Consider the following 13,315-nt stretch of genomic DNA (forward strand, 5'->3'; position numbering starts at 1 on the left):
ATTAAATAAATGGGAAAAGGGAAAATAAACCATGCAGAAGAGACAGCTTCTCTGTCTCCGCCTTTTTCCTATGTGCTCACTCATTGCCATACAAGACTTTGTTTTCTTCAGATTTGGGGGGCGGGGCTATATTAAAGAAATTAAGACTACACTATTTAAATAAAAATTTCCTGTTTCTGAAAAAAATGAACAATATATATATATATATAGTGATTTTTTAAAAATCACTTCAATCTGCAAGGGGAGGCCTTTGGAATGTAACAATAGGAAACATTCAATGATATTGTTTCAGGCTTGCAGGTAGCACTTGAGAAATTACTACTTGCACTGTTTTGATTGAGTATCAAAGTTGAGTATTCCTAATTATCTGAAAACATAATTAAATACTACTCCTGCGTGTGTGTGAGGTTGTATATATGTGTGTGTGTGAGGTTGTATATATTTTTTCATAGACTTCAACCCAAACAATAGGAAAATGCAGAAGAAACTACGAAAATCTGTCTTCTAATGAAACGGGCAAGGAACATACTTGAAAAAATATAAACTGTAAAATACCCACTCTTCTCATGCCCTGATTATTTTCAGAAGTAGATATTTTTGTTTTAAAAACACTTTCTGTTTAGGGCCTCCCCGGTGGCACAGTGGTTGAGCGCTGGGTTGCGAAGCTGCCCGCGGCCTCTGTGGCGCCGGTTCGATCCCCGGCTGCTCGCCGGCCACCGGAGGAGGGTCCCACATGGTGCGCAGACCTCTCCTGCCGCCCGCTGCTCCCCTCAGCAGTGTGCTTCGGTCCTTCTGCCTACTCTGCTACCCGCTCTGGCTCTGGTGAATTCTCTCACCCTCCCGCGCTTCTGACTGTACCCAGTGCATGTGTAAACAGAACAAACAAACAAATAAATAAATAAATAAAACATGCCTCTATAAAAAAAAAAAAAAAACACTTTCTGTTTATATCCAATAGGTAATTAACATGAGCCTAAATGAAATAATAGCATTTTTAACAACAGTTTTATTCCTAGTGTAGAAAATATTAGTAGCTACAACCCACATAACAATTATACTTGGCGTCCTCACTATTGGTCAGACTACAGAGAACCTGAAACCATCTCTGGGAACTCAGGGGGACAGTGTGACCAGGTCTCCGTGCAGGAGAGGAGCAGGCAAGGCAAAGACCCAAGTCCCAGGATTTGGTTCTGGGGTCTCAGCCCCTAAGGCAGTGTCAGGGGGGTGATCTGCCTCCCAGCAGTTTTATTTCCTCTTCTCACATCTGTGGGGGCCTCCTGCCCCTGCCCTGTGACTCCTCCTCGTTCTCACTCCCACTGCCTGGAGGTTTTCTCGAGAAGCGGAGCAGCATCATCAGCGCCCCAGTAATAAAGTCTGCACCCACCTCAGATGCTCCCCTTACCCCTAAGACTAGGATCATGAAGCTCCCGCCCCTCCTGCTGCTGCTCTTGGCGATCCTGGCGCTGACAGAGACCTGGGCGGGTGAGTGTGGGGTTGGGAGGGAAACAGTTGCTGCTGGAGGGAGGATCAAGAGGACCCCCAGGACCCCAGGAAGGCAGCCTCCTCTGCCAACCCGTTGTGACCCCTGGGCCCCGCTGTTCTCCAGATCCCTTTCTGTCCCTCCCAACCTCCCGTTTTCTTGGTACCCGAGGTCTACCCGCTGCCCGGTATAAATCTTATGAGCCCCTCGCCCCTCATCCGCTCCAGCCCCATCTCCCTGGGACCCCGAACCTGCACAGGGAGGAGGCTCAGCCCGGGTCTCCCCTCCCGCCCCCAGGCTCCCACTCCCTGAGGTTTTTCTTCACCATGATGTCCCGGCCCGGGCTCGGGGAGCCCCGAATGATCTCGGTGGGCTACGTGGACGACACGCAGTTCGCGCGGTTCGACAGCGACTCCCCGGGCCAGAGGATGGAGCCGCTGGCGCCCTGGGCAGAGCAGGAGGGGCCGGAGTACTGGGAGGGGGAGACGCAGATTTCCAGGAACAACACCGCGTGGTACCGACGCAGCCTGAACAACCTGCGCGGCTATTACAACCAGAGCGAGGCCGGTGAGCGGGGCGGGCCCGGGGCGCTCACGAACCCCACCCTCACGTGCCGGGTACCCCTCACCTTCCGGATCTGAGCTACACCCCGAGGCTGTAGAATCCGCTCGGACCCTCGACCCAGGGAAGAACCCGCAGGACTTTCATTTTCATTTTAGGTTTTTCCCGCCCGGGGCGGGAGCGGGCTGGGTGACCGCGGGGTGACGGGGCGGGGACAGGCTCTCACACCCTCCAGGAGATGTATGGCTGTGACGTGGGGCCGGACGGGCGCCTCCTCCGCGGGCATGAGCAGTATGCTTATGACGGCGCCGATTACCTGGCCCTCAACAAGGACCTGCGCTCCTGGACCGCTATGGACACTGCAGCTCAGATCTCCCGGCGCAAGTTGGAGGCGACCTGGGAGACGGAGCACGTCAGGAACTACCTGGAGGGCAGGTGCGTGGAGTGGCTGAGCAGGTACCTGGAGCACGGGAAGGAGACGCTGCAGCGCTCAGGTAAGAGGGGCCAGGAGGCTTCCAAGCCTCCAGACCTCTCCCTGTCAGAGGAAAATGGAGCAAGAGTCACACCATGACACCAGCTTTCTGGTGGGGGAGGGAGGAGTCTGCCCGGGTTCATATTCTGTACCTGAGAGATACGCGCCCACGGGGCCCCACTTTATCTGGACAGTTAAGGGGTCCAGTTTCTCCAAATGTGAAGAGACCCTTGTCAGGTTTGGGTGTTTGTGGATCTGGGGGTTCCTTGGTCCTTGACTATGGTGTGAGAAGAATTCACAGCCACCTCTTTAGCCGAAGAACAGCAAAGTTTTTCTAGAGACAAGTAAAAGATTCTCAGGGAAAGGCACCTGGGTGGGTAGAGACCTTTGGAAAAACAACTGCCAGGGAATTGTGGGGAGCTTTTGTCATATATGGGGTACAATAACTGCTCCCTCCATCCCTTCCTGGGGTGCACTGCACAGGTGCTCTTGGGATATTGGTTTATGCCCCAGGAGCAGGCTGGGGCAGGTTGGGCATGAGTTGCCTGGGTGTCAGCCAGCACCCCCTGCTCTTCCCTTGGGGGTGGGAGAGCATTTGGGTTTTTTCCAGGTATTGCTTTTCTTGTAGAGGGAAAATGTCTTATTATCCAGAAACTGTCCAATCTCAAGAAATTCCCCTCTCTGGGTGCTTCTTGCTTTCCTTGTGCTTTGTAGGTTGGGGAGTAAAGAGCGAGAACTACTTTTCCACCCTCTGGGCATGTCTTGGATGTCCATGGGATTGTTCACCTCTGGCAAGAGTCTTCTGGGGTCCTGGGTATAGTTGGGTGTTTAATTTTCTTAGGCATTGCCCTCACTGCCCTAAATATCTAATAAGACCATCCCTGAAATCACTCTTCACCTGGCCCTTTTGACCTGGCAGCCATCTTGGGAACCATCAATTTCTTTTTCTTTTTCTTTTTTTTTTAGGGGAACTTCTGTGACTATTTTGGCTTTTTTTTTTTTTTAAAGATTTATTTATTTATTTATACAAGCACTGGATGCAGTCAGAAGCACAGGAGGGTGAGAGAATTCACCAGAGCCAGAGTGGAGAGCAGAACAGGCAGACTGACGAAATACACTGCTGAGGGGAGCAGCGGGCAGCAGGAGAGGTCTGTCTCCATGTGGGACCCTCGCCCGGCGGCCGGGGATCGAACCGGCACTGCAGAGGCGGTGGGCAGCTTCTCAGCCCAGTGCTCAACTGCTGCGCCACCAGGAGAGGCCCGGAACCATCAGTTTCTCTCTCAAGTTCTTGTTTTTGGTCTGAGGTCATTTTTGGATCTGACTCCCGATTTTCATTCACCCTCCACTCAAGTCAGGAGCAAAAGTCTGTGTTCTCCTCCTAAGAGACCTGCATCCTCCTACCCTGGGCTCTCACCTGATTATCCCAGAGTCTCCAGACCAGGCTGGTTTTTGGGTTTTGTGCTTCCTCTCTCCAACCCAGTGTCCTGTCCCTTCTGCAGTTGGTCACATGACACTGCTTTAGTGTCCATGGTGGAAACACAAAGTGTTAATTTTTTGATGCTTCTCCCTCAGATCCCCCAAAGACATACGTGACCCACCACCCCACCTCTGACCAGGTGGTCACCCTGAAGTGCTGGGCCCTGGGCTTCTACCCTGCGGACATCACCCTGACCTGGCAGCAAGATGAGGAGGACCTGACCCCAGAGACAGAGCTGGTGGATACCAGGCCTGGGGGTGACGGAACCTTCCAGAAGTGGGCAGCTGTGGTGGTGCCTTCTGGAGAGGAGCAGAGTTACACATGCCATGTGCAGCATGAGGGGCTGCTGGAACCCCGAGTCCTGAGTTGGGGTGAGGAAAGGGACGTGGGCCTAGAGCCTCTTCTTAGAGGCATTAGGAGTCCTTCTGGAGACCTTCAGAGGCTCAGGTTAGAGGACTAGGGGTCAGTGTCTGACCTTCTTTTCCCTTCCAGTGCCCCCTACTCAGTCCACTGCCTCTACCATGTTCATCATTGGTGGCCTGTTTCTCCTTGGAGCTAAACTCGCTGGATTTACAGTGGCTGTAGCTGTGATGTGGAAGAAGCAGCATTCAGGTAGGGAAGGGAGTAGGGTGTCTTTCCACTGTCATTTTAAAGTTCCAGGTACAAATTACTCTCCAGGTTAGTGAGAAGTAACATCCACACACTAGATTGTATTGCCCAATCTAGAGTTGATTGCTAACCCTCTTTTGTAAAGCACTTATGGAAATGAATTACAAATTCTTCCCTTTGATATTTCTGGCGATGGGGACCTGATTCCCAGCAAATGTCCCTGCTAAGGACAGACTCTAGAAGGCAGTTGGTCCAGTCCCCTCTCAAATCCTTTGCCTATATTTTCTGCTCCTGCCCTGAGTGTTCAGTCACAATTCTGGAAACTTCCCTGTGGTCCAGACTTGGGGATTCCTTTGGACTTCATGGCCTGATCCTCCCTGGGTTACACATGATGTTTCTTCCCACAGGTGGACAAGGAGGAAGCTACACTCAGGCAGCAGGTAAGTGTGGATCAGGGGACAAGTAAGTGTGAGCCCCTGGGGACAGTGTAGATGGAGCCCATGGGGGAGCCCTGTGGTCTCATCTCTCCTGGCTCTAACGAGGTTCTGTTTTGCTCTCCCCCGAGCATGATAATGCCCAGGGATCCTAAAGGTGAGACCCTGGAGGCCTGCGGTGGGAGGGGCTGGGGCAGAGAGGATGGGACCAGGTTATGGGGAAGCTGTGAGGGGACATTCTGAGGATGCGGTGGACTATGGAGAATGTCAACACTTACATGATTCTCTGAATTTATTCATGGTTATTTACTTTCACAGTATGAGACAGCTGCCTTGTTGGGACTGAGTGCTGCAGGATTTCTTCTCATCTCCACTATGTGACTTCAATTTCCCCTAGTTTTCACTGCTGGAAAGGGCATCTGAATTTTCTGTTTCCATTAGCATAATGTGAGGAGGTGGGGAGACTGGCCCAGTCCTGCCCACCAGGCCCCTCCCCACACTGACCTGTTCTCTCCCAGATGACTTTCCTGCTCCAGCAGAGGCGAGACTGACTCCATCCCTGCCAGTGCTTTGTGTTTTCCTGAGAAATAATATTTACTTCCCTACTGAAAAAAGTAATAATCCGGATATGAAATTGTTTTTCTTGCCTTGTCATGTGGGAGTGATGGGTTATTTAGGAAAATGCCTAAAAACTGAGAATAAAGAGGAATCATGAGGACCAGCCAGAACTGTGGGTTTGCTGTGCTGAGTCTGTGCAGGTGGGGGCGGGAGAGGCTGTGAGGAGCCAAGGGGGATGGGGCTTGTGTCCACTCGGTGCTCAGTACGTCATGGGCTTTGACGTGGTCACTCCTCAGGGGTCATCTCTCTGCTCCTTTGTCCTTGTCCCTCAGTAGCACCTGTCCCAGCAGGGCCTGTGATCACAGGGACTCAGACCCCACCTGGCCCTGTCCTGTCTCTGGGACTCTGGGAAGTGAGGGCTTTGTGTGGCAGGGTCAGCTAGACTTCAGTAAGACTTGGCCTTCAGCCCCTCTTTTGGGTATTCGTGATTTTTTCCTTAGATTCCATAACAAAACATAGTAACCAGAAGCAAAGGATCATTGTTTTTCGAAGAGAGGTATATTTACACTTGTGAGCATGGTGTGCAAGGGGGTAAGTGTGGTAGGGAGAGATGGAGGATGGGGTTGGGGGGGTGAGCAGCATCTGGGAGAAAGGGGGAGGTGACACCAATGTTGAATCACAACGTCCATGTGAGTGGATATTGGACTGTAACTGCCACACAATATCATGTGGCCAGAGGCTACATTAATAAAGATACTATCTCTGAAACAGGGGGAGGTCTTTAGTGGTCATTCTTTCAATGGAAATTGTTTGTGATAGAGATGTAACTTACTTTGAAGCAAAAAAAAAAAAAAAAAAGATTAATTTCGGGCCTTGCGGAACATGTGCTCTGTGGGAAGAGACAGACTATACACTAGAAGCACAGTAATAAGGAAAGTGGGTTAGAGGGGGTGGAAAAATGCAGTGAGGAAGTTGATCCTGAGTGTGGGGGTTGAGATGGAAGGTGGCGGTTTTCGTTTGGGTGGCAAACATGGCCTCCCTGGGAAGGTGACCCATGAGGAAAGATTTAAAGAACTTGAGGAATTATCTACAAGATGTCTGAGGAAGATCTTTCCAGCAGGGGACCCTTAGTGTAGGAGTGTGTGTGTGTGTGTGTGTGTCTGTGTGTGTGTGTGTGTGTGTGTGTAGAGAAAGGAGGCCTGTGTGGCAGGAGCACAGAATAATGGAGATGAGATCAAAGCCCGATCTGGAGGATATGGAAACTTTGACCTTTGCTGAGTGAGGTGGGAGCTAAAAGGCAGTTCTGAACAGGGAGGCACATGGTGTGAGTCTTCTCTAAAAGGATCACTGGGGCATCCCTGGTGCCTGAATGGATTTAAGCACAGCACTACAAAACTATCCACAGCCTCTGCAGCACGAGTTTGATCCCCGGCCAGCCAGGGAGCTACCCACATGGCGCAGCAGACCTCTCTTGTTTCGCCCACTGCTCCCCTCAGCAGTGTACTTCAGACAATCTGCCTGTTCTGTTCCCCACTCTGTCTCTGGCGAATCCTCTTATCCCCCGCACCTCTGGCCTGTACCCCACTTCTTGTATGAATAAATAAATCTTAAAAAGAAAATAAAAAATAAAAGGATCACTGGGCTCTGTGCTGAGAATAGAAGTGGGCTCGTGGTGAGGAAGGCACCAAAAAGCAGTAGGAAACCAGTGAGTGCGAGCAGAGGGAAGAGTGGACATGATGGGGCTTTGGATACATTCTGAAGATGATCTTTACAGCATTTCCTAACAAATGTATGATATAAGAGAAAGAGGGTTCAGGGAGGACACCCCAAATGTTGGACTATGAAAGTGGAAAGATGCAGTTTCTGTCAGTGGAGATGGGGCTCTCAAAGAAGCATATTTGAGGGGGAGGCATAACAGGCATCAAGTTTAAAGAAGGTGAAGCTGGGGGGTCCATTAGAAACACAAGTGAGGTGGCTGGATTGGCAGTTGGATAGAAGAGTCTGGAGTTAAGAAGAAATGTGTGGGCTGGATGATGCCGTTGGGAGTTGGGATATGATGCCGTTAAATGATATTTAAAACCTTCAGAATGAATGAAGTTGCCACAAGAGTGATGACTGTCAAAAGGACTAGAAGGGGAAGCAACAGGGACTGACCATTGGGCTCCCAATGCTGAGCAGTCCCATCAGCCCCCACACCAGGAGCCGACTGCGCCGTTCTGGCTCATCACTGACCGGGAGGCAGGTAGACCAGGGAGTCCAAGACTCTAGTGTGCACAGGAATCACTAGGGATTTTCTTAAATCCCAGAAAGTGTGAAGCCTGAGTTTCTGTGTTCATAGCATGCTGCTGGTGTGCGAGACTTGATCACATGTTTGGTAGCAAAGGCAATTCAGGTGTCTGGCGTGGCTGTGCATCAGCTCAGCTACAGACCTTATTAAATAGCTGAGCTCTTGGTTTTGTAGCCGATACTCTCAGCTGATGGTCTGGAGATGCCTGGGTACTTCAAGAAGTTCTACAAGTCACACTGGTGCTCAGCTAGATTTGGAGCCATGGAGGACAGAGATCAGACAGTGCCCGGATGGGAAGGGATCTACACCTGTGTTGAAAACTGTTTATTTTTCTCCCTCAGAAAAAAAAGGGAAGAAGGGCTTCTATAGTCAGTTATGAGATGTGATGTTGGGACTTAGCTGGGTACAGTCAGTTGGAAGGTTTAGGAAGCGGTTCATGGTTCAGCATAGCGAAAATCTCAAATTCCTGCTGTCCAAAATTGTTCCCAGATTGACTTCTTGGAACAAGCAATGGAATCCAAAATTTGTCTACAATATTGGAGTCTGATATTACATTGGGCAAAGTCACAGGATACAGTTGAGGTTACACAGCCAGAAACAGAATCCATAATCCACCACAGTCCATCTGGGTTAGTCCCACAAGGAACAGCTGCTCCAGCTGCTGGACACGGATGTCACCACAGACACCCCTGTGATCACGGTGGGCCCTGCAGCTCAGGCTTGATCACAATTGATATTGACAACTGGACACTGTCATTACCAATCACACTACCTTGCCCAGGGCCTCCTGTACAGTCCCAGCCTCTCTGTGCCGCCATGTCCAGCAGGTGGTCACTGGCTTGTGGAGCCTTGAATAGCGTCCACCTGCAAGACTGAGAAAATGTTTCCTTCTCTTATAGAGGAAACATAACACTAACACTCTCTGCCTCCTCCCAAGATTCTTTATGCATAGAATTTTCTAATGTAGAAGAGAGCTCAGGTGCAGGGGATGAGGTTCAGTATAAGAACAACAATTTCAATGTTTGGAGCAAAGATGTGAGACTAGAACTTTCCCTGGTAACAAGTAGGCATGCAAGCTTGTCTGGGAGAACAAGTAATAACTGAATGACATTCTTCCCACTCATTCCCACAAATCATCACTGTGGGATGGTGAGCGGATCACTCAGATGTCATCTCCCTGCCTGTCTCTTACTAGGATCAGAACCCCCAGGTCCATAAGATGTCAACAGGGCTGATCTGTGTGCACACTGGTGTTCTAGGTCAGTATTTGTATTTCCTTGTATGTGGAAAAACACTCCCCAGTTTTTATGTGATTCCCTAAAGGACTAAAGAAACAAGGAAAATCCCACCGCCCTACTCTCCTCATTTAGTTATGGTGTCACTCAAAGTTGGGACCATGAACAGCTGGCAGCAGACCCAAGGATGTGATGTAAACACCTGTATTTTGCTCCTCTTTTGCTTGGGATGAGATGACATAGGGTTTTACTTGCTAACTTTGACTCAGTTTCTCTTTGTGGGATGGCAAGAGTTGTTCCAATCAATTCTCTGATACCCACTTCATGCCTGGAATTCAACTCAGTTCTGAAACCAACTTCCTGGAATTTTCATCAGGTCCCATAAGTCCAGGGCTCCATCCCACAAGATTGCACTCACTTCAGAGGTATGTCCTACTGATCAGGTCCTCATGTCACCTCATGGGAGAAAATAAGCAGAAACCCAGTCTTGAATACAAAAAAACCCTACAGAGGCCAAAGTCAGCCTAAACAGGGCAGTCCAGCTGTGACAATGACCCATAGGCAGCCTTGAAGACTCAGCACGCCATACATTGCTGCTGCTGGAAGGATAAACAATGGGATGTTTGGGGCCTCCCTGGTGGCACAAGGGGTTAAGCACAGTACTGTGAAGCTATCCACAGCCTCTGAAGCATGAGTTCGAACCTGGCAGGCCAGGGAGCTACCCACATTGTGCAGCAGAACTCTCCTGACTCACCTGCTGCTCCGCTCAGCAGTGTATTTCAGTCAGTCTGCCTGTTCTGCTCCCCACTCTGTCTCTGGTGAATCCTCTCACCCCCCACCACACACCTCTGGCCTGTACCCCAGTTCTTGTATGCATAAATAAATTTTTAAAAAATGGGATCTTTGACCAGAACTGCATGTCCACAAAGACATTTTATTTTTTGGATTTATTTATTTTAATTTTGAGGTTACATTTTTGCTCTCCCAGATATGCACATGTTCCTCTCACCTACCACCAAACCAGCTGTGCCCACACCCCGCCTGCCTCCCTTCCCCACTCCCTCTTCCTTCCTGTTCTCTCTGGGGACCATCGTATTATTTCACTCAGTTCAAGATGTATTCTTACTGTGTTTTGACTGTGTTTGACTTTTGGTTATTTTATATTATTTATACAGATGAATGAAACCATCCGATATCTGCACAAAGAACCTATTTTAAAATATAGATTTTATGACCCAATTCTTGCTTTTCTCACAGGTAATTGCATCTGCTCACCGAGATAATCTAAATGTATACAACACACCCACCTAGCTCTTACCTAAGGATGTTAGAAAATTATCAGACACTGGCTACGAAAACAAATACTTTGCTGTAGAACAAGGAAGGTGATGTTTTTATTGTATACGGCCTTGCTCGCAGTGGCTTATAAGATACACTGGGAATTCAGGAGAGTGGGAGCTGCTGGCCCTGCTCCCGAGGCAGCCTGGCTTTGACACTGAAAATAAGCTCCTTTATGAACCCTTTTTCATAGTGACGATCCTCTCAGTCAACACTTGCACACCATTCAGTTTGTCTACAAATTGAGGGGGCACCCAAGTTTGATAGTTTGCTATTGTAATTCACAGAACGCAGGAAAATGCTTTGCTTGAGTGAACAGGTGGAGGGGGACAGTGGAGGTCTGGAAGGATCCTGGATGCAAGAGCCTCTGTCACCATGGTTAGTGTGCATGTCCCTCCAATTCTGAAGCTCTCTGAGCCCCATGATCTAAAAGTCATTTTTTTTGTTTTTTGGGTTTTTTTTGTTTTGCAAAGACTGAACATACTTTTTTTTTATTGAGATGTAATTGACATGTGGCATAGTATTCGATTCAGGTGTACAAAATTATGAATTGACATCTGTATGTATTACAACATGATCACTGCCACAGGTCTGATTAACACCCATCAGCACAAACAGGTACAATTTTTTTCTGGTGATGACAATATTTAAGATTCATTTTCTTAGTATCTTTCAAATACACATTATAGTAACTATAGTCACTCTGCTGTGCATAACATCTCTGCACACTTCTGTGTTTACCTGGGAGTACCTTCTCCCCACCTTTGTCCATTCTACCGCCACTAACCCCTTCCACCTCCCCAACCCCATACCTCTGCTGACTACATGGTTTAAAAGTTTTATTGGAAGTTTTAATATGTAAGCATGCTTAATTGAATCATTGGACATTGGTCACTGAGCTCAACCCCAGCACCTCTCCCAGAGGTTGGGGAATGAATCTGAATGTTCCAGCCCTCTAACCCTGTGTCCTGCAACTTAACTGAATGAATTTATTAGTTCTAACGGTTTGGGGGAGACACCCTTAGTGTTTCTATACATAGTGTGCCATCTGCAAATGGTGGCAGTTTTACTTCTTCCTTTCTATTTGGATGGCTTTTTTTTTCTTGCCTAATTCCCTGATTAGCACTTTCTAGACTAAGTTGAATAAGGATGGAGTGAGTGGGCATTTTGTATTGTTCTATTGTTCCTGATTTTAGAAGAAAAACTTTTAATTTCTCATCTTTCAGTATTATGCTAGTGGTGGGCTTCTCATGTCTGGCCTTTATTACAGAGGTATGTTCCCTGTATACCCAGTTAGTTAATAGTTTTGGTCGGAAGTGGATGTTGAATTGTGTCAGATCCCTTTTCTGTATCATTTATGATAACCATATGATTTTCAACGTTCATGGATTTAATGCTGATTTAATGCCTTTCTAACTCCCCAAATGGCGACATTAAATGCAGAAGCTCTGCTCAATGAGCCATACCAATAAATTCAGCCTGACTCATCTCAGTGTCCCTTCCACCATTACCCCCTCTTGTCCCCATTCCCACACATGTTCCCTGGATTGCTGTCTATAAGTGAGAAGTCAAGTCATTGTCTCAGAGTGTGGCACCCTTCATGCGTCACACTCTCTCTCACTTCAACAGGTCTGAGCCCAGTCCAGTTTTAGAGCAAAGAGGGATGGCAGGGTGAAAAATGATAGAAGCAAGCAGAAAATGACTCAGCAAGCAGAATAATCATTAAGGTCAAATATAAATACTGCAGGAACTTAGCAGGGAAAGTTGCTTTTATTTTGAGGACATTTGCCAATTTCAGAAAACCATAGCACTGATTTTCTCAGGCTCAGTCCTGATAAATTTCAAGTTCACTCACCATAGACCACCTTTTGGTCTATGTTTCAGCCAACTGAGTTGTAGTAGGTAAGAGGGGATGCCCAGATCTTGATCATGTTGAGGGTCTAATAGGAGATACCCCTGTTTCCTCATAGAACAGGCTGCAACGTGACTGAAAAAATTTTGAAACCAGTTTTACATCCTTTCAGGAAAAATCCCTTGTGACTGGATGTTTCATAGCTGCCAAAAAAAAAAAAAAAAAAAAAAACCAAACCTGTGTTTAAGACATTGAAGCTGCCTTCTCCTGGTCTTGGTCTAAAGCTTTGAAACTTGAAAGTTTGGCAAGTCCATTCTTCCCTGAGCCCCAGGGTCCCAGGTGAGGTCCTTTTTGCCAGAGAGCTTTGTCCTTGTGCCTTCTCTGGGGCCCCATCCCCCTGATCTGCCAGGAGGATTCTAGCAGTGAGTTAAGGTCCCAGGGCACAGGAACCTGATTCTCCTATCACCTGTTACATTTACTAAAAACATATCGGGGGGCGGAGCAACATGGCAGCGAGGAGACGCTGCGAGTAAGATCTCCCATTAAAAAAAGTTAATAGGGAGGAAAAGCGGCAGGTCCCAGTGAGAACCGGGACACGGAAGATAAACGGGTGACGCCAGCAAACTACCCGAAGAAGAAAGTTGCCATAAAAGAGGACGAGAAGGGAGGGAAGCGCAGAACCCTGCTCCCCTCCCCCGCCCACAGAGGCGGCACTCTCCGACCGACAGAGAGGAGGGAAACAACAAACCAAAACGGCGAACAAACAACGCAGCAAGCAGGACTGGGAGTGGAAAGGAACTATTTCAGCCACCACACCCCGTGAACGGGAGCTGAGGAGAACCCTGCAGGATCCGCCGCAGCAGTGAGCGAACGGCTCCGGGCGCCATTAGAGAAGAACAAAGAGAACAAAGACCCCGGGAGACGCGCACCCAGCCCGGGCTGCCGGTAAGCTTGCGCGGGAAAGCGGCGCGCTTGGCAGCGCGCTTGAAAAGCAAATGCAGACCGGGATCAC

General features: G+C 48.6%; 1 protein-coding gene and 1 pseudogene across 2 annotated transcripts in view; both read left to right on the forward strand.

Annotated features, from left to right (window-relative positions):
• The window catches only part of LOC311188227 (patr class I histocompatibility antigen, A-2 alpha chain-like), a gene marked incomplete at both ends in the record, with an annotated part of 424,961 nt that overhangs the window by 304,767 nt on the left and 106,879 nt on the right, over positions 1 to 13,315 (forward strand). The window lies entirely within an intron of this gene.
• Positions 1,419 to 13,315, forward strand: part of LOC311167633 (HLA class I histocompatibility antigen, alpha chain G-like) — a 59,115-nt pseudogene continuing 47,218 nt past the window's right edge. Inside the window, exons 1-3 of the transcript in view lie at positions 1,419 to 1,482; positions 1,778 to 2,047; positions 2,260 to 2,535. The product of the transcript in view is annotated as an HLA class I histocompatibility antigen, alpha chain G-like (transcript). The remainder of the gene's footprint in view (positions 1,483 to 1,777; positions 2,048 to 2,259; positions 2,536 to 13,315) is intronic.

This window comes from Talpa europaea, assembly GCF_964194135.1.
Source record: "Talpa europaea genome assembly, chromosome: 2".
Classification (NCBI taxonomy): domain Eukaryota; kingdom Metazoa; phylum Chordata; class Mammalia; order Eulipotyphla; family Talpidae; genus Talpa; species Talpa europaea.